Source organism: Chiloscyllium punctatum, chromosome 28 (genome assembly GCF_047496795.1).
Source record: "Chiloscyllium punctatum isolate Juve2018m chromosome 28, sChiPun1.3, whole genome shotgun sequence".
Taxonomy (NCBI): domain Eukaryota; kingdom Metazoa; phylum Chordata; class Chondrichthyes; order Orectolobiformes; family Hemiscylliidae; genus Chiloscyllium; species Chiloscyllium punctatum.
In genome coordinates, this window is record NC_092766.1 from 33639105 (window position 1) to 33659936 (window position 20832).

General features: G+C 45.3%; 1 long non-coding RNA gene across 1 annotated transcript; it reads left to right on the forward strand.

Annotated features, from left to right (window-relative positions):
- The first annotated feature begins 561 nt into the window (after positions 1-561).
- Positions 562-20049, forward strand: LOC140454061 (uncharacterized). Its single transcript, XR_011952575.1, has 4 exons — positions 562-662; positions 7248-7341; positions 13399-13524; positions 19893-20049. It is a non-coding gene; the product is annotated as an uncharacterized lncRNA (long non-coding RNA).
- Positions 20050-20832: the final 783 nt, after the last annotated feature.

Here is a 20832-nt window from a genome sequence, read left to right on the forward strand (position 1 = left end):
CTGCCGGAGAAAGCAGCTCCATGTTTCTCTGTCCTGGTCAATGTGACACTGCGCATGCTCCACATAGAAAGCAAACTACGCGTGCGTCTGAAGTTATCAATGAGTTTACAGAGAATATTCATACCTGCACAGAATCATGGGGGAAATATTAGTCATTAATAATTGCTCTGTCGAGTTATAGTCATGGCGCTATCTAGCATGTAAATAGACTGGTCGCCTCAATTTAACCATACCGGCCAGGTATGTAAATTAACAATTGTTCTGGGATTTGAAAAGAGGTTTCTTACTCGAAATGTGCAAATATGTAGCACTATTTGTTAAAATTTCACATAGATTTTTGAGAGAGGTTTAATGCTCCACTATGTTAATGAGAATTATCAATCCTGCAAAACAGTTTGCTTTCTGACCAATTTTCAAGCGTTTACTCTGCGAGAATGCTTTGGCCCCGATCCTCACTCACTTTTGGTTGGAGGACCGGCCGCTGCTCGGTCATCAGTTCCGCCCCTTCCTCCCAATTGCAGAGTTGATTCAGGCGTGACTCAGCAGGCTCAGCACAAGAAACAATAAGGGACAAGGGAAGTTAGAGTCGATGTCTTGTGATGCAGTGAAAATATCCCGAATCTTGGATCGAGAGGCTTGAGTTCAATTCACAGCTAGTGCAGGTGTGTGTAATAACTACTTTGAACAGGTTCATTAGGAAAAACAAGGGAAGTCAGGAACAGAGGAAAAAAATATAGAAAATAAATACAATGTGGTGGGGCTCTCAATGCTCAGAAGATTTCAGTCTTTACCAAGTGTTTCAGGGCCCCATTGGGTCCCAATACATACTGTTGCACTCCTCCTTGTGCACAGTCAGATACCACGATTGTGGGGCAAAGTGTTGTGGTGGGATATGGAGGTGCTTTTGTAGAATTTCCTCAGTTTTGGAGGTGAAAATAGGTAAGAAGGTGTAGGGTTTTGTATGGAGTTACCTATTCCGCTCCTGTTGCAGCATCATATTATTGAACTGACTATACCTCGTACATTGTTGGCAGAGATCGCTGACATTTTGTAAGGCCACAATACAAGATCCATCACTCTGTTTAAGACAGCAGAAATCTCTTGTAGCATGATAGTCATAGAACAATACAGGGCAGAACAGGCCCTTCGGTCCTTGATGTTGCGCCGACCTGTGAATCATTCTCAGCTCGTCCCCCTACACTATCCCAAAATCACCCATGTGCTTAAGTAAAGGATTGTTTAAATTTCCCTCATGTGGCTGAGTTAGCCACATTAGCAGGTAGTGCATTCCATACCCTAACCACTCTCTGAGTAAAGACCCTGCCTCTGACGTGTTTAAATCTATCACCCCTCAATTTGTAGTTGTACATACATGCTAGCGTCATCATCCTAGGAAAAAGACTTTCACTGTATACCCTATCTAATCCTCTGATCATCTTGTATGTCTCTATCAAATCCCCTCTTAGTCACTTCTTGCCAATGAGAACAGGTTCAAGTCGCTCAACCTTTCCTCATAAGACCTTCCATCCAGACCAGGCAACATCCTGGTAAATCTCCTCTGCACTTTTTCAAATGCTTTCACATCCTTCCCGTATTATGGGCACTAGAACTGCACACAATATTCCAAGTATGGCCGCACCAGCATTTTGTTCAGTTGCAGCATGATATTGCAGCTCCAGAACACAATCCCTCTATGAATGAAACCTAACACACCGTATACTGCCTTAACAGTACTATCCACCTGGGTGGCAACTTTCAGGCATCTATGTTCATGGACTCCACCATCCCTCTGCACATCCACCTACCAAGAATCTTTCCATTAACCCAGTACTCTGCCTTCCTGTTATTCTTCTCAACGGTATCACCTCACATTTAGCTGCATTTAACTCCATTTGTCACCTCTCAGCATAATTCTGCAGTTTATCCAAGTCCCCCTGCAATCTGTAACATTCTTCCATACTGTCCACTCCACGGAATTTAGTGTCGTTTGCAAGTTTACTGATCCAGCCACCCATGCCTGCATCTACGTCATTTATAAAAATAACAAACAGCAGTGGTGCCAAAACAGATCCTTGTGGCACACCACTACTAACCTGAGTCCAGGCTGAATATTTTCCATCAGCCACCACTCGCTGCCTTCTTTCAGAAAGCCAGTTTCGAATCCAAACTGCTAAATTACTCTCCATTTCATGTCTCTGCATTTTCTCCAACAGCCTACCATGTGGAACCCTATCAAAGGCTTTACTGAAGTCCATGTATATCATGTCAACTGCCCTACCCTCATCTACATGCTTGGTCACCTTCTCAAAAAACTCAGAGGTTTGTGAGACATGACCTGCCCTTGACGAAACCATGTTGACTATCTGAAATCAAATTGTTGTTTGCTCGTTGATTATAAATCTTTTCTCTTATAATCCTTTCCAAAACCTTTCCTACAACAGAAGTAAGGCTCACTGGTCTATAATTACCTGGATCATCTCCATTGCCCTTCTTGATCAAGGGAACAACATTTGCAATCCTTCAGTCCTCTAGTACCAAACCTGTAGAGAATGATGACTCAAATACCAAAGCCAAAGTCTCTGTTATCTCCTCCCTCGCTTCCCAGAGAATCCTCAGATAAATCCCATCCAGCCCAGGGGACTTGTCTACTTTCTGGAATTGATAACACCTGATCGTAACTAACCTCGATCCTTTCTAGTCTAATATGTTGTACCTCTTCTCCTCTACAATATTCTCCTTTTCCTGAGTGAAAACTGATGAGAAATGTTCATTTAGCACCTCACCGGTCTCCACAGGGTCCACACTGAACTTCCCACTTCTGTCTTTGACTGGCCATATTCCTACCCTACGCTTTTGTTTCTCACATACCTATAGAAAGCTTTAGGGTTCTCCTTTATTCTATTCACTAAAGACTGCTTGTGTCCTCTCTTTGCTCTTAACTCTCTCTTTAAATCCTTCCTATCTGATATGTAACTCTCCATTGCCTCATCTGTTCCATCTTGCCTCATCAACACATAAGCCTCCTTCTTCTTCTGAACAAGAGATGCAATTTCCACAGTAAACCATGGTTCCCTTACCTTATCACTTCATTCCTGCCTGACAGGGACATACCTGTCAAGGACATGTAATATCTGTTCATTAAACCAGCTCCAGATTTCAATAGTCTGTATCCCCTGCATTTTGCGACCCCATTCTATGCATCCTAATTCTTGCTGAATCGCATTATATTTGCCCCGCCCCATCGATAAGGAGGAGGTTAATTAGGTTGTTTCCGGAGTTGAGGGGTTTGGCTTAACAGTAGATTGGTAATATATTCATTGGAATTCAGAAGAATGGAAAAATATAAAATAATGAATGGAATGGATAAAATAGAAGTAGAGAGGATGTTGCCACTGGCAGGTGAAGCTAGCACAAGAGGGATCATCTCAAGATTAGAGGCAGCAAATTTAAGACTGAATTGAGAAGGAACTTCTTGACCTCTACGGAATTCATTGCCCAGGGAAGTAGTTGATGCTAGTTCAGTAAACATTTATAAAGCTAAGGTAGGTTTTTTAAAAAAGAAATAATTAATTAAGGGATACGGTGAGAACGTGAGTAAATGGTTCTGCATCCACAGAATGATCAGCCATGGTCACATTGAATGGCAGAGCAGGCTCAAAGGGCAGGACGGCCTTCTCCTGTTCCTAGTTCTTATGTTACGCATTCCTCCCTCACTCGACTTGGAAGTGCTGGTTCTGGATTAGTGGTGCTAGAAGAGCACAGTATTTCAGGCAGCATCTGAGGAGCAGTAAAATCGACGTTTCGGGCAAAAGCCCTCCATCAGGAATAAAGGCAGAGAGCCTGAAGTGTGGAGAGATAAGCTAGAAGAGGGTGGGGAGCAAGTAGCATAGAGTACAATAGGTGAGTGGGGAAGGGTATGAAGGTGATAGTTCAGGGAGGAGGGTGGAGTGGATAGGAGGAAAAGAAGATAGGCAGGTAGGACAAGTCAAGGGGACAGTGCTGAGCCGGAATTTTGGAACTAGGGTGAGGTGTGGGAAGGGGAAATGAGGAAACTGTTGAAGTCCACATTGTTGCCCTGGGGTTGAAATGTGGACTTCAACAGTTTCCTCATTTCCCCTTCCCACACCTCACCCTATTTACAAACTTCCAGCTCAGCAGTGTCCCCTTGACTTGTCCTACTTGCCTATCTTCTTTTCCACCTATCCACTCCACCCTCCCCCCGACCCATCACCTTCATCCCCTCCCCCACTCAACTATTGTACTCTATGCTACTTTCTCCCCACCCCCACCCTCCTCGAGCTTATCTCTCCACGCTTCAGGGTCTCTGCCTTTATTCCTAATGAAGGGCTTTTGCCTGAAACGTCGATTTTACTGCTCCTCGGATGCTGCCTGAACTGCTGTGCTCTTACATCACCACTAATCCAGAATCTAGTTTCCAGCATCTGCAGTCATTGTTTTTACCTTAGAGGTGCTGGTGTTGGATTAGGATGGACAAAATTCAAATTCACAGAACACCATGTTATAGTCTAATGGGTTCATTTGAAAGTACGAGCTTTGCTGCTTCTTCATCAGGTGGTTGTGTGATTTTTAACTTTGTCCCTCACTCTTTTAACTGATAAACAGCAACAAAAGTCATGAAGCAGTGAGCATGCTCTAGCCAACAATCGGGCCCGGGTTGAGCAATTCATCAACTTCACCAACACATTCCACCCTGACCTTAAATTTACCTGGACCACCTCTGACACCTCCCTCCCCTTCCTGGACCTCTCCATCTCCATTAATGACTACCGACTTGACACTGACATTTTTTACAAACTCACCAACTCCCACAGCTACCTGGATTATACTTCTTCCCACCCTACCTCTTGCAAAAATGCCATCCCATATTCCTAATTCCTCCGCCTCCACCATATCTGATCCCAGGAGGACCGGTTCCACCACAGAACACACCAGATGGCCTCCTTCTTTAGAGACCGTAATTTCCCTTCCCACGTGATTAAAGATGCCCTCCAATGCATCTCATCCACATCCCGCACCTCCACCCTCAGACCCCACCCCTCCAACCATAACAATGACAGAATGCCCCTGGTGCTCACCTTCCATCCGACCAACCTTTGCATAAACCAAATCATCCACCGACATTTCCGCCACCTCCAAACACACCCCACCACCAGGGATATATTTCCCTCCCCACCTCTTCCCGCCTTCTGCAAAGACCGTTCCCTCCGTGACTACCTGGTCAGGTCCATGCCCCCCCTACAACCCACCCTCCCATCCTGGCACTTTCCCCTGCCACCGCAGGAACTGTAAAACCTGCACCCACACCACCTCCCCTACCTCTATCCAAGGCCCTAAAGGAGCCTTCCACATCCAAAGTTTTACTTGCACATCCACCAATATCATTTATTGTATCCGTTGCTCCCGATGTGGTCTCATCTACATTGGAGAGACTGGGCACCTCCTAGCAAAGCACTTTAGGGAATATCTCCGAGACACCCGCACCAATCAACCACACCGCGCCGTGGCCCAACATTTCAACTCCCCCTACCACTCTGCCGAGGACATGGAGGTCCTGGGCCTCCTTCAACCCCGCTCCCTCACCATCAGACACCTGGAGGAAGAACGCCTCGGAACGCTTCAACCCCAGGGCATCAATGTGGACTTCAACAGTTTCCTCATTTCCCCTTCCCCCACCTCACCCTCGTTCCAAACTTCCAGCTCAGCACTGTCCCCATGACTTGTCCTACCTGCCTATATCCTGTTCCACCTGTCCACTCCACCCTCTCCTCCCTGACCGATCACCTTCTTCCCCTCCTCTACTCACCCATTGTGCTCTATGCTACTTTCTCCCCACCCTCCTCTAGCTTATCTCTCCACGCTTCAGGCTCACTGCCTTTATTCGGGCTTTTGCCCGAAACGTCGATTTTGAAGCGCCTTGGATGCTGCCTGAACTGCTGTGCTCTTCCAGCACCACTAATCCAGAATCTGATTTCCAGCATCTGCAGTCATTGTTTTTACCCCGGGTTAATGATGTCAGTGGTGGACCAATGGAAAGGCAGGGGTAGAGCTGGAGGACCTGGTGGGGCAGATGGTCCTCAGGTCAATCAGTGAATGAGGGGCGGGACTTGACTATACCACGTGATCATCCTCGCGGTCGGCGCGGATGTTGGGGATGGATGTGCGGAGAGCTGTCGGTAAGGAAAGAAATAAACAGCCGTTAGTGGGAGGGAAATGGTGTTGGTATGGTCTGAGAGCTTTTACAATCATTTGGTACACATCCGAAAATACAAATTTGAAACGTGCAGTTCCGTTTTTGCAGCAAACGGGAATATGCCTCGTTGAGTAATCGGCCCGAGTGAGCGCCGCCATCTTTATTCGGGGCAATGATTCACTGGACACGTGCGCGGCCGCCAGCTTTTTCGGGGGCAAAGATCAGAGGGATGTATGTGCAGCCTTCCCTGGTAAAAAGAGTCATAGGGCAGGATTTACACAGAGCACATTCAAACCCAGAGAAATGGACTTTTTTCTGGATTTGTTTCGTCATTCATCGAAATTATTTAGATGTGAATAGAGGCCGTATAGTTAGTAAGTTTGCAGGTGACACCAAAATTGGAGGTGTTGTGGACAATGAAGAAGGTTATCTCAGAGTACAGTGGGATATTGATCAGATGGGCCAATGGGCTGAGGAGTGGCAGAGAGGATTTAATTTAGATAGATTAGGTAGGGATATCTGGTTGCCATAGGTTGGACCGAAGAAGTCTGTTTCTGTGCTGGACATCTTTGACTGTGAGATCATAAAAGTGAACTCTGCTGTGGTTCACATCTGGGTTCTCTGATGTCCACTTGTTCATTACCTAGCTTCCTCAGTCTCTCTTGGGTGTATTTTTGGTCTGCGTAGTATTTTACAATTACTTTCACAGTTGTTTTGTAAATGAATTGAAAAATGTAGAGCTGGAAAAACACAGCAGGCCAGGCAGCATCCGAGGAGCAGGAGAATCGACGTTTTGGGCATAAGCCCTTCTTCAGGAATGTAAATGAATTGTCCACTGCTGCCCGGCTCCTGACCATATGCTGTTCCATTATCAGATTATTTTTTCCACAATATCTTTGACAGTCAAGAATTCTTTTTTCCATTAAGCGAGTGCATTTTCCTTCAATTTCTAACAGTCAAATTCTGCACCATTTTCATTCCCTGTAATTCATATTGCACTCCCTGAAACATCAACTGTGTATTTCTCCTTCCACAGAAACCAATGATCAATGCCAAAGCCTTGTTGCCTGTGGAGAGGGTGATGTTTGACTGCCTTGTACTGCTGCAGTTTGTATGGTGAAGGTGGTTGGGTAAGAGACATTACAGATTATTCACTGTGATATTGAAGAGTAGAAGATATCTGGACAAATCATCATGGTTTTAATTTCACAAAAATATTATTGAGAACTTTTGACATAAGGCTACAGATGGAGAATATTGTGTCCATTGACCACAACCATTGCCAAATAAGCAGCTTTTCAAGAATGCCTTAAAGGAAGAAAGTAGATCTTAGAGGGTTAGAGTGGGGATTCTAGTCCATGTTCCCTTGGAGTCTATAGAAACAGTCACACAGGTGAACTCAAAAGTAAACACATCATTCAGAGTCTGAACTAAAATGAGTTATTGAGATATGAAAGGGGGTGTGATGCAGGGAGATAGGAATGATTACAGCCAGGAATTAATTCAAAGGTGCGAAAGTAAATTGTTGTTGCTTATAAATGGAGTCTTTTGATTGATCAGCAAGTTTTCGTACAAGTGAGCACTTTGGCAGTAGAGTTTTCAATATTCTTGAGATTATCGGGAGGGTGAATGTGGGATGCTGGCCAGGAGTGGGTTTAGACAATGAAATCTAGAGTCAACAAAAGGAATGAATGAGAGTTTCAGCAAATGAGCTGAGACTGTGGTGAGGTCAGGTGATATCACTGAAGTCGAAATAGTGGTCTTGGAGGGGGTCTGGCCTGTCATCCTCACCTCATTCAGCTGTTTGTCAGTTTGTGAATCAAGTCTTTAACAAGCTCAGGAACTGAGTGGCCCTGGCAGAACCCAAACTGGGCATCGCTGAGCAGGTTATTGCTGAGAAGTTGCTTGACAGCACTGTTGATGACACCTTCCATCACTTCACTGCTGAGCAAGTGTGGACTGATGGAGGGGAATTGGCTGAGTTGGGTCTGCCCTGTGTTTTTGTGTTGGAACATCCCTGAGCAATGTTCCACAAAGTCAGTAGGTGCTAGTGCTGGAGTAGTACTTGCCTTCGTGGGCAGCAAGTTCTGAAGCGCAGCCATCAGTACTATTGCCAGAATATTGGCAGGTCCCCTAGCCTTTACATTACTTATCCATTTCTTGATCTGATTTGAAATGAGTTTTAAACCAAGTCGATTCATATCTGTGATGTCAGGGACCAATGGAGAAGGCTCATCCACTTGGCACTGCTGGCTGAAAATCGCTGCAAATGCTGTCCTCTTATCTGCTGCATGGATGTGTGAGACCCCTCCATCAGTAAAGGTGAGGATATCTGTGATGCTGTAATTGTCCATCATCATTCCTGACTAGGTGTGGCAGGACTAATCCATTGTTTATGGGATCACTTAGTTCTATCTGGTGTTGCTTGTGCTGTTTAGCATGCAGGTTTGGTAGCTGCACCAGGTTGGCACCTCATTTTTAGGTATGCCTGGGACTGCTGGCATGCCCTCCTGCATTCACTATTGAACCAGGGTTGATTCCCCTGGCTTGATGTTAATGGTTGTGTGGGGGAATATCAGGCCATGAGATTTCAGATTGGGCTGGAGTACAGTTCTACTGCTCTTGTTGGCCCACAGTGAGGCGGAAGTTGTAGGGTCAAGAGGGCTGATTTTGTGTTTGTATTTGCTAGTGCATTGGTAGATGTAATGTGGTCTTTCCAGTTTCATTCCTTTTAGATTAGATTGCTTACTGTGTGGAAACAGGCCCTTCGGCCCAACAAGTCCACACCGACCCGCCGAAGCGCAACCCAGCCAGACCCATTCGCCTACATTTACCCCTTCACCTAACCCTACGGGCAAGTTAGCATGGCCAATTCACCTAACCTGCACATTTTTGGACTGTGGGAGGAAACCGGAGCACCCGGAGGAAACCCACGCAGACACTGGGAGAATGTGCAAACTCCACACAGTTAGTCGCCTGAGGCAGGAATTGAACCCGGGTCTCTGGCACTATGAGGCAGCAGTGCTAGCCACTGTGCCATCCTTTGTTGAGACTGTGCAGTGATTAATACAATGAGTGATTTGATGGGCCACTGTCGGGTTTCTTTCCCTCAAGGACATTGTCAATGACAGAAAAAACATCCCCAATGTTTCCATGCCAAACAGTAGATTCTTCATTCCAGTTATCCTTTTCTTGATTTCAGAGCCACCCTCTCCCAATTTGGGATTCAAACCTGAACTTCAGTTGTATATTTTAATATTCTTGATAAATGATAAATACAACAGGTTTGTTCACTTAGTTTTAGAATCACTATCACAGGTTTTGTTTTTTTTTATTTCGAAAACAATATCCATTATCCTGTCTCCTCCATCCTCCCCTCCAGCAACAAGAGTGAGGAGCACATGGAGTTTCTCTGTTAATAACATTGAGATAATCCGATCAGCTGCCTCTGTTTCTTTCCTCCCTCTCCACTCGCCCACCGAGCCAAACTGCTTCTCAAGATTGCTCTCATTTTAGTCCTAAACTTGCATTTCCTAGAGTCCCTTGTCAAGCCTTATTAGAGGTCATCTTGACCATTTAACCTAGTGTAGCTAAATCATGGACATTCCAAATCTCTCTCTCTCATCCTCCTGCTTGTCACCGCACTCCCCGCCCCCCCTGCCCCCCCTTGCCATTCACAGATATTGTTCCATGATCTGTCTGTCTTTTCTGGTTGTGTCCTTCTCTCCCATTCTGCTAAAAACTAATATTTGACCTCACCATCATTGGAAAATCCTGCTCCGTCTCCACTCTCCCTTTCCTTTCTGAATTCAATGTATTTGGTGTCCCTCCAGCGTCTATCCTTGGTCTGTCCTGTTCCTCACCTACGTACTGCCAGGAGGTAACATCACCCAAAAGCACTGTGTTAGGCTTCACATGTACACTGACAATGTCCAGCTCTCCCTCCCCATCATCCCTCTCCATTATTCCACGATTACTCAGTTATCAAACTGCTTACCATGCTTCGATGAGCTACAATTCACTCCAAAGAAACACTGCAATTGTTAAACCCATTGCCTTCAGTTGCTATTCCAAATTCATTTCCCTTACTGCTGTGTCCCTCCCTCTCACTGGGAAGTGTCTGAGGCAGAACTACATTCTTCACAATATTGCTCTCATATCTGACCCCAAGGTGACCTCCTGATCAGACATCTACACAATCACAAACACCAGGAATTCCAAACTCTAAAATGTTGCTTGTCTCCTTCTCACCCCAGCTCTATTGTTACTGAAGCCCTAATCTGTGTCAGTGTTGCCTTTAACTTGAGAAATCTGAAACGAAATCCTTGATTCCGCGACTGACCCAGAATCTGGTTTAAGACTCGCCCATAATGGGGCACATCCTCTCCATATTTACCCTGTCAAACCTTGTCAGAATCCTGTATGTTTCAAAGAGATGTCCTCTCATTCTTCCAAAGTCCAGTGAGTAGATTCCCAACTTATTCAGCCTTTGCTTACAGGATGATCCCTTCAAAACGGGGATCATCCCAAAGGATCTTCTCTGAAATGCCTCCGATAAACTACTCTATTTCGTTAACTAAAGCGGCCAAATCTGTTCACGTTACGCCAGTTGTGGTCTCACTCGCGATTTGTTTAGTTTCCCTAAGGTATATACTCCAAACTCTTATATTGCAAACTCCTTGAAATAAGGGACAGCATTCCATTCCCTTTCCTGATTCCCTGTTGTAACTGTGTGCTAGCTTTGTGTTTCCTGCTCATTCCCCCCCACCCATCCCTTTCTGGTGCAGCTTTCTACAGTTTATCCCAAGTTATACTCCATTTGCCAACTTGTTGCCCAGGTTTCCTGTGAATATCTCTCTGTAAACTGTTTATAATCCTCTTGGAACATTCCTGTTATGCCTTTTCTAGGAGATTTCCCTCCTCATTATTCGAAACATTTACTGGGAGCACTGGACAGTGGGAATCATGCTCAGATGCTATCTTTTCAGGGATACTCTGTTTAATGACTGGGAGGAACTTGTTGCCCATTGGTCAGAATGGAGATAACTTGTCCATCGAGCTGCATGAGCCTTTCACACCCCATGTCTTATTGAGGAGGCACAGCGGCAGAATGGAAGGAAAGAAAAGGAAGCAAATCCTGCTCTCGAGATCTGACTGAATCTTGGATCATTCTGTCTCATGTTCAGTCACATGAAGTCCCAAGGTGGAAACTCATAGAAACCCACATAGATTTGCCCCTGAATTGCCTGCTGACCTCCACCAGGGGTAATGTGTACAGTCAGGACGGCACGGTGGCACAGTGGTTAGCACTGCTGCCTCAGAGCACCAGAGACTCAGGTACAATTCCCGCCTCAGGCGACTGACTGTGTGGAGTTTGCACATTCTCCCCGTGTCTGCGTGGGTTTCCTCCCACAGTCCAAAGATGTGCAGGTCAGTTGAATTGGCCATGCTAAATTGCCCATAGTGTTAGGTAAGGGGTAAATGTAGGGGAATAGGTGGGTTGCGCGTCGGTGTGGACATGTTGGGCCGAAGGGACTGTTTCCACACTGTAAGTAATCTAATCATCCTGGGCCAGGAGGGGGGGATTGTATAAGTTTCAAACTTGAACTGACAGTGACGGATTTTATAAACTTGTATTACAGGTGTACATTCAGATGGGAATCTCAGTCATTGTAACGCCAAACTCTGACAGAATTACTCAATACTTCAGGACGTGGATATTCATATTGTGTGAGAGTATTGTGTTCCAGATCAATACCATTTGCTGCATAAAAGTTCTCCTTTGAATCAAACCATCCTATCAATAGATCTTCCCAAATCTTCAACATGTGTCCTGTAATCCTTGTATAATGAGCTGACGGGTGTAAGGTTTATTATTATCATGTGTAACTTTTGTAAACCGCTCTGTCACAGCTCCCCATAATTTCCTTTGCTACAAGGAGAATACTCTCAGTTTTTCCAAACCGCTGATTCCCCAATGTCTGTTTGCTCTCTATATGGTACACATCAGGATTGTGTTGGAACATACTCCACTTGCCTGCATCAGTGCACCCCCCCCTCCAACAATATTAAAGAAAGTGAACATCCTCCAGGGTAAAGCACTGTACCTGAGTGGTTTCCCATCCACCACCTTCAGTATTCTCTCTCCCAACCCCCGAGGCACAGTGGCACCTCTGTGTGAAAGATCAAGTCAGCATTGTCCTCCCAGACCATAGGACGACTCTCTCATGAGAGAGAGATGTTGGTGGTGGTTAACCTGAATATTACCAAAGCACAGGCAAGGGGATAGGTTGAAAAGGAGAGTCCATTAATTGTGGATGGTTATTCTTGATGTGTATTAGCAACACACATGTCACATGAGTAATTAATGTTAAAAAAGCCCGACAAATTCTGCAACTTAAATCCCTCATTCCTTGAACCATCCTAGTAAATCTCCTGTGCCCCCTCTCTGTGACCCTGCCATCCTTCCCAATGTGTGGGCGATCTCTGGTTTGCACAGACCCAGCTGCTTTGTGTTCCTGTGGGTGATGTCATCATAGAGCAACAGTTGCACTAAACCTCACTGTCTGGAAGTGAGTGAGAGACAGAAATCCCGATGGCATTTCAGATATATTTCGGAACACACTTGCAATGTCAAGGCTGACAGGTCTATGGGCTCAGTGCTGGAAAATGGGATTAAAATAGTTAGCTGGGAGATTTCTTCACAGCATAAACCCGATGGACCACAACAGCTTTTTCTGTCATGTAGACCACAGATGTATAATAAAGGAATATGACAAGCCACAATAGAAACCAGGTCAGAGAAGGTGACATTAGAATAGATGATACGGAATTGATTCATGTTTATTGCAGAAAAATGTGACAGATGTTAAGCGGGACATTGTGGAGCTCAGGATTCAGGAATCTGAAATAAAAATGGGTTATCCTGAAGGTTGGAATTAAAGAAAGGCACATCACAGCGATTTGTGAGGGTGGACAAGATTAGAGATAGGGAGGGTGTTGAGACTGGAGGAGATTAGAGATTGGAGGATGTTGCATAGATTGAGATGTTTTTGATACCAGAGATAGTGATAGTTCTGAGGCTAGAGAGGAATTATAGAGATAAGGATGAGTTGTTAGCTTTCCCAACACTACCTCTTTACTGATAATGATTGTTTCTCTGTCCTCATCTGCCATTACCTCCATAGGCCTGCGACAATGAGAGTACGCAGATAGTATGTTCCCGTTAAGGCCAAGGCTGGGAGGCGTCGAGAATGCTGCATGAACTGAGAAATTGAGGCTTTGGTCAAGAAAATGAAGAAAGGATATGGCAGGTACAGACCACTCTGTTTGAGTGAGTCCCGAGAGGACTATAAGGGCAGTAGGAGTATACTCGCGGAAAACCAGGAGGCAAAAAAGGGGACATGAGATAGCTTTGGGAAATAGGTTTAAGGAGAATCCAAAGAGAATCTACAAATACACTAAAGACAAAAGAATAACGAGGCAGAGAATAGCGACCCTCAAAGATCAACAAGACTGTCTATGGAACAGCAGGAGGTGGGAGAGATTCTGTAATTATTTCATGTCAGATTTTACTGAAAGGGGATATGGAAGTTAGAGAAGTTGGAGAAATAAATAGTGATAACTTGGCAAGGGTACATGTTACAGAGGATGAGGTATTGGATGACTTAAAATGTATAAAGGTGGATAAATCCCTTGAATCTGATCAGGTGTATCCCAGAACTTCGTGGGTAATTAGACAAGCTTTTGCTGGGCCCCTCACTGCGATATTTGTATCATCGATCGCCACAGGTGAGGTGCTGGAAAACTGGCGCCATTATTTGAGAAAGGTGGTAAGGAAAAGCCAGGGAACTATAAACAGGTGAGCCTGAAGTCAGTGGCAGAGAAGTTGTTGGAAGGGATTCTCTGGGACAGGATTTACAAGTCATTGGAAAGGCAAAAATGATTAGGGAGAGTCAGCATGGCTTTGTGCATTGAAATCAGTAACTTGACTTGAGAAAGACAGAGTTTCACATAACGCACTGGTTAGCAGGTTCAATACCATAGAATTCTGGCGGAACTAGCTGTTTGAATACGGAATTGGCTGGAAGGTCAAACTGTCATAGATGGACAGCACAGAAACAGAGACCCGTCGGTCCAACCAGTACATGCTGATCAGATATCCCAATGCAATCTAGTCCAACCTGTCAGCACCCGGCCCATATCCTTCCTATTCATATACACATGAAGATGCCTTTTAAATGTTGCAATTGCAATGGCCTCCACCACTTCCTCTGGCAGCTCATTCCACACACGTACCACCCTCTGTGTGAAAACGTTGTCTCTCAAGTCTCTTTAAATTCTTCCCCCTCGTACTATAAACCTATGCCCTCTAGTGCTGGATTCCCCCACGCCAGGGAAAAGACGTTGTCTATTTATCCTATCCATCCATCTCAGGTTTTTATATACATTGATAAGATCACCTCTCAGCCTCCGACACTGCGGGGAAAACAGTCCCAATCTATTCAACCTCTATTCAACCCCCAGCCTAGCTCAAATCCTCCAACTGGCAACGTTCTTGTAAATCTTTTCTGAACCCTTTCAAGTTTTACAACATCCTTCCAAAAGGAGGGTGACCAGATTTGTACGCAACATTCCAAAAGTGGCCTAACCAATGTCCTGTACAGCCACAACATGACCTCACAACTCCTGTACTCAATATTTTGTCCGACAAAGGAAAGCATACCAAATGCCGCCTTCACTATCCTATCTACTTGCACTCCAAGGACTCTTTGTTCAGTAACACTCCTCAGGACCTTACCATAAAGTGTATAAGTCCTGCTAAGATTTGCTTTCCCAAAATGCCAGTCCTCAGCCCATTCGCCCATCTGATCAAGATCCCATTCTACTCTGAGGTAATCTTTTTCACTGTCCACTACACCTCCAGTTTTGGTTTCATCTCACTAACGATACCTCCGATGTTCACATCTAAGTCATTGATATAAATGATGAAAGGTAGTGGATCCAGCAGTGAGCCTTGTAACACTCCACTAGTCACAGGTCTACAGTCTGAAAAGCAACCCTCCATCACCACCCTCTGTCTTCTGCCTTTGAGCCAGTTCTGTATCCAAATGGTTAGTTCTTCCTATATTCTGTGAGCTCGAACCTTGTTGAGCAGCCAGTGTCATAGTGGAGGGTGCTTTTTGGACTGGAAGCCTGTGATGAGCAATATGCTGTCAGGCTGGGTACTGGGTCCACTGCTTTTTGCTATTTATATAAATGATTTCTATGTGAATATAGGAGCTATGGTTAGTAGGTTTACAATAGACACCAAAATTGGAGGTGCAGTGAGACTCCGATCAAATGGGCTGAGGAGTGGCAGATGCAGTTTAATTTAGATAAATGTGAGGTTCTGCATTTTGGAAAAGCAAATCAGGGCAGGACTTCTACACTTAATGGGAAGGTCCTGGGGAGTGTTGCTGAACAAAGAGATCTTGGAGTGCAGGTTCATAGTTCCTTGAAAGTGGAATGATAGATAAGCAGGGTAGTGAAGAAAGTGTTTGGTGTACTTGCCTTTATTGGTCAGTGCATTGAGTACAGGAGTTGTGACGTCATTTTGCGGCTGTACAGGACATTCATTCAGCCACTTCTGGAATTCTGCTTTCAGTCCTGGTCTTCCCGCTATTGGAATGATATTGTGAAACTTGAAAGGATTCAGAAAAGATGCAAAGATGTTGCCAGGGTTGAGGGATTGAGCTATAGGGAGAGGCTGAATAGACTGAGGCTGTTTTCACTGGAGAATCGGATGCTGAGAGGTGACCATAGAGGTTGATAAAATTGTTAGGGGCAAGGATAGGGTAAAGAGCCAGGGTCTTATTCCTGTTTAGGTGAGTCCAAAACTAGAAAACACAGGCGTGAGGGAAAAGATTGAAAAGGGATATTAGGGGCAAAGTTTCAAGCTGAACGTGGCACGTGTATGGAATGAGCTGCCAGAGAAAGTGTGGAGGCCGGTACAGTTACAACATTTAAAAGGCATCTCATTGGATTTGTGATTGGGAAATGTTTAGAAGGCTATGGGCCAAGTGCTGGATTATGGGACGAGATTAATTTAGGATACCTGGTCAACATGGACAAGTTGGACTGAAGGGTCTGTTTCTGTGCTGTACATCTCTATGGCACTAATAAATTAAAATTAAGATAGGTTTCTCTTTTATGGAGAGTTAGCAGAAGGTCAGACAATTCTCCTTGGAGCTGAGAAGGTTAAGCAGTGATTTCGAACAGGAGTTGATATGTTTCCAGGGTATTTCATTTACAGAGAGACAGAGTGAGAAATTTTTAACGTCACAATTTTTAGTAACTATTTTCAGGTAACTGGCAAATAATGCAAAGAAAAATGTGAAGATTATTTTACTCAGTAAGTTCTTAGCATCTGGAACAGTTTGACCGACAGCTGGATGCAGATTCAGTAGTTATTGTCAAAACAAATTTGAAATTTAACATTTTTAAGGAAGGATTTGGAGGGCTATGTCCAAATGGGAGGTGAGTTGGGACTGACTGGCACCATCTCCAAAGGGGGAGAGTATAGCCCCAATGGGCAGAATAGCCTCCAGTCCCTGTGCTCTGTCATATGAAGCTCATCACAGGGCAGAGCCGGAGAGATGGACAGCATGAAAATAAACTCTTTGGTTAAACTGGTCCATGCTGACCAGATATCCCAAACTAATCTATACCCATTTGCCAACACTTGGCACATATCACTCTACACCCTTCCTATTCATATACCCATCCAAATGCCAAATGGTTTAATTGTACCAACATCCTCCACTTTCCGACAGAAGATTCGATACACGCACCAACCTCAATGGGGAAAAAGAAATTGCCCCTCGGATCCATTTTAATTTCTTCCCCTCTCATCTTAAACCTATGCCTTCTCATTCTGGACTCCCCCAAACCAGGGAAATGACCTTGTCTATTTATCCTACCCATGCCCCTCATGGTTTTATAAACCTCTATGAGGTCACCCCTCAGCCTCTGATGCACCTGGGAGGATCCCACCACTCAGGTCACAATGGGGCCTGGCTGATTGACACAGCTTCAGACCAATAGGAGAGTTGGCCTGATGCTCCAGCCAATGGGAGTGAATGAGGGGTGGGTCCAGCAGGCCAACACATGACCATCAGCTTTGCAGGCGCAGTGTCACTGTGAGGGGGGACTGAATGTGAAGGAGTGGGAGAGACAGCAGATACTGGGAGAGAGATGGAGTTAGTGTGGACCGGGAAGGTTGATAAACACTGTTTTCGTCTGCTAGACTTGAATTAGATACTCCGGGTAAATTAGAACCAAAAGAACTGCAGATGCTGTAAATCACACACAACAACCAGAAGGTACTGGAAAAGCTCAGCAGATCAGGCAGCATCTGTGAAAAGAAATCAGTTCGCGTTTTTGATCCAGTGACGCTTCCTCAGGAACTGACATTACTGAGAAAAAAAGTCTGTTTTTATGCAGAAGGTAGGGGTTAAGGAGTAAATGATCGGGGGGGATAGAGTCCAAAGAGAGAGATAGGAGCAGTTGGACAAAGGAGTGAATAACGATCGGACGGGGGGAGGGTGAATAGCTGTTTATGGAGACTGTTAGTGGCTAACCATAGGTAGTGTGTAATGGTAGGCTATGTAATAACAAGGCCTGGTATGTGGGGTAGGGGGCAAAGACACTAGGGCATGGGAGAGTTCAGGACCTAAAATTATTGAATTTGATGTTGAAGCCAGAGGGTTGCAGGGTCCCCGAGTGGAAGATGAGGTGTTGTTCTTCCAGCTTGTGTTAAAGTGTGATGCTGGAAAAGCACAGCAGGTCAGGCAGCATTCAAGGAGCAGGAGAATTGATGTATTGGCTATGTCAGCACTTCATCAGAAATGTGGGTGGTGGAATACGGCTGAGAGATAAATAGGGAGGGGTGTTTGGGGTTGGGGGAAGCGAGCTTGGGAGGCAATAGGTAGTTGTAGATGGAGGGTAGTTGTGAGAGGATGGAATGAACAATTGGGAAGGAAGATGGGCAGGTGGGACTGTTCAAGAGGCCAGTGCCGAGTTGGAGGGTTGAATCTGAGATAAGTTGGGGGGTGGGAGATGAGGGAACCTTGATGCTGTGAGGTTGAAAGTTTCCAAGGTGGAAGATGAGGTGTTCTTCCTCCAGGTGTCGGGTGGCTCGGATTTGGGATGGAGGACTTGCATGTCCTTGGCAGCGTGGTGGCGGAGGGGGTGAGGGGTAGCCAAAGTGGTCGGCCACAGGGCGGTGTGGTTGGTTGGTGCATGTGTCCCAGAAATGTTCCCTGAAATATTCCACAATTTGGCGTCCTGAGAGCAAGGGACACAATAGGTGAGGTGTTTGGGTGGGCAGGGAAATCTCTGCTGGATGTGGGAGGATCCAGTGGTGCCTTGGATGGAGTTAAAGGGAAGGTTTGGGCAAAGATTTTCCACCTCTTGCAAGAGCAATCGAAGGTGCTTGGAGTGGAGGGTGGGTTGGTGGGGACCGTGGATCGAACGTGGAAGTCACAGAAGGTATGATCTCTGTGGAATGCTGAAAGGGGTGGGGAGGGAAATATATCTCAGGTGGTTGGATCTGATGGTGGAAATAGCAGAGGATGATGTGTTGTATCTGGGTGGAAGGTGAGGATGGTGGGATTCCAACTTTGTTGCATTTGGAGGGGTGGGGTTCAAGGGCAGTGGTGTGGGAAGTGGAGGAGATACACTGGAGGGCATTGTTGACCACATGAGGGGAAATTGCAGTCCTTGAAATAGGAAGCCATTTGGTATGTTCTGAAGTGTTCTTCCAGCTTGCATCAAGCTTCACTGGAACACTGCAGTAAGCATGAGACAGAGATGTTGGACAGGGAACAGTCTTGTGTGTTAAAGAGCAGGCAACTGGAAGCTCAGGGTCTTTTTTGCAGGCACAATGTAGATCATCAGCCACCATTTCCACCACCACCACTGAGATTCTAGAAGGTTCCTGTCTCCTCCATTAACAGCTTTCCACCTTCCCACTTCTTTATCTTTCCAAATGTTCCTGTCTCTCTTTGGGCTCTGTCCCCACCTATTATTTACTCTTTAACCCTTATCTCCTGTAGTCCAAACATCTGTAGGTTAGGTGAATTGGCCCAGCTAAGTTTCCCGTAGTGTTCAGGGATGTGCATTAGTTCAGGGAAATGGAGAGTCTGGATGGGATAAACTTCGGAGGGTGGGTCTGGAATTGTTGGGCCAAAGGGCCTGTTTCCTGAAGGGATTCTAATTTTTCCAGCTGTCATCGGTTCTGAGGAAGGGTCACTGGACCCATGATGACGCATGGTGTGTGCAGGAGGCGGAAAGGGGAGAGTGGCAGCAGAAACCGGATGAAATGTATCAGTGTAGACTGGGAGGGTTTAGTTACACTCTGGGCAGGTCGTTCGTCTGAATTAGAAACTCTTGGTCCCACGTTTGGAGCAAAGGGGAAGATGGCTTGGGCCTCAGGCAGTGAGAGGTCCTGGGTTATAGCCACCATCTTTATTTGGGGCAAGGTACAGCAAGGAGCATGCACGTGTCCTCTTCCTGGGTGGGGGGGCGGGGTGATTTGAAGAGGAGCATTTGCACATCAAACACATACCGAGAGAAGTGTTTGTCTTCACTATTCATCTTGCACTGACTGTGAGCTTTGTTTTGTGAATTTATTTTATAGGATATTAATTGAGAATAATTGAGACAGGGATCTCAATAAGTTTCTACAGTCAGCGGAGTCATCGGGATCTGAATATCATTGGGATTTAACTGTGGAACGAGAAAGGTTTGTCTGTTCTGTCTGTGGGAAAATATCTTCAAGATTTTTGTCAAGCCAAAAGCAGAAAGATGTTCAAGTCCGTGGTTGGATCACCCTTGGGGTATGTGTTCAATTCTTGGTCCTGCAGCTGTGGAAGGAGGTATTGGTCTGAGAGCGAGCACAGATTTATCCAAATTACACCTCGTCTTTTTGCAGGAACTGTCAGATTTAGTCTCAATCATCCACTTTATAATGTTAATCTGTAAACTCCCTACTTCCAATTCTCTGCAAATTTCTCGTGGATTCAAATTCCAGCACCATTTCAGGTGGAATGTTCCAGATTCTGACAACTGTCTGTTCATTCAGAAACTGCTGAAGTCCATTTTGACTCTGGGGTTACAAAGGGCTGAATTGAAAGATGCAATGCTGGTCCTGAGCTCCCATTGAGGTGCATTGGAACAGTACAGTGTAGGTGTGAGCAGACAATGAAGATGACAGGGCTGCACTGTGAGGGCTGCTTGGCTCAATGAGAGTGTTTTGGAGTTGGTTGTAAATAGTGAGGTGAGACAGGGAGAAGGTGAAGCTGAAACTCTGTTTTACTTCAGGCCTTTCAGAACTTCACAGTCCCAATGGGAATAGCCAATTTGTCAGTGATACCTGTGGAGTATTTAAGTTTTTAAAGTATGACATATCAGCTTAAGTAAATTTTTTTTTGTTATTCTAATGGACATGTTTGAAGTGAAGGAAGGTTACTCACTCATTTAAATTCTTTTAATGGGAGTAACTAGATGAATGTAGAGAGACGTTGTGACAGGAGCCCTCAGACCCGTGGTGTGCTCCTCTTCCACAATGTGGGAAATAA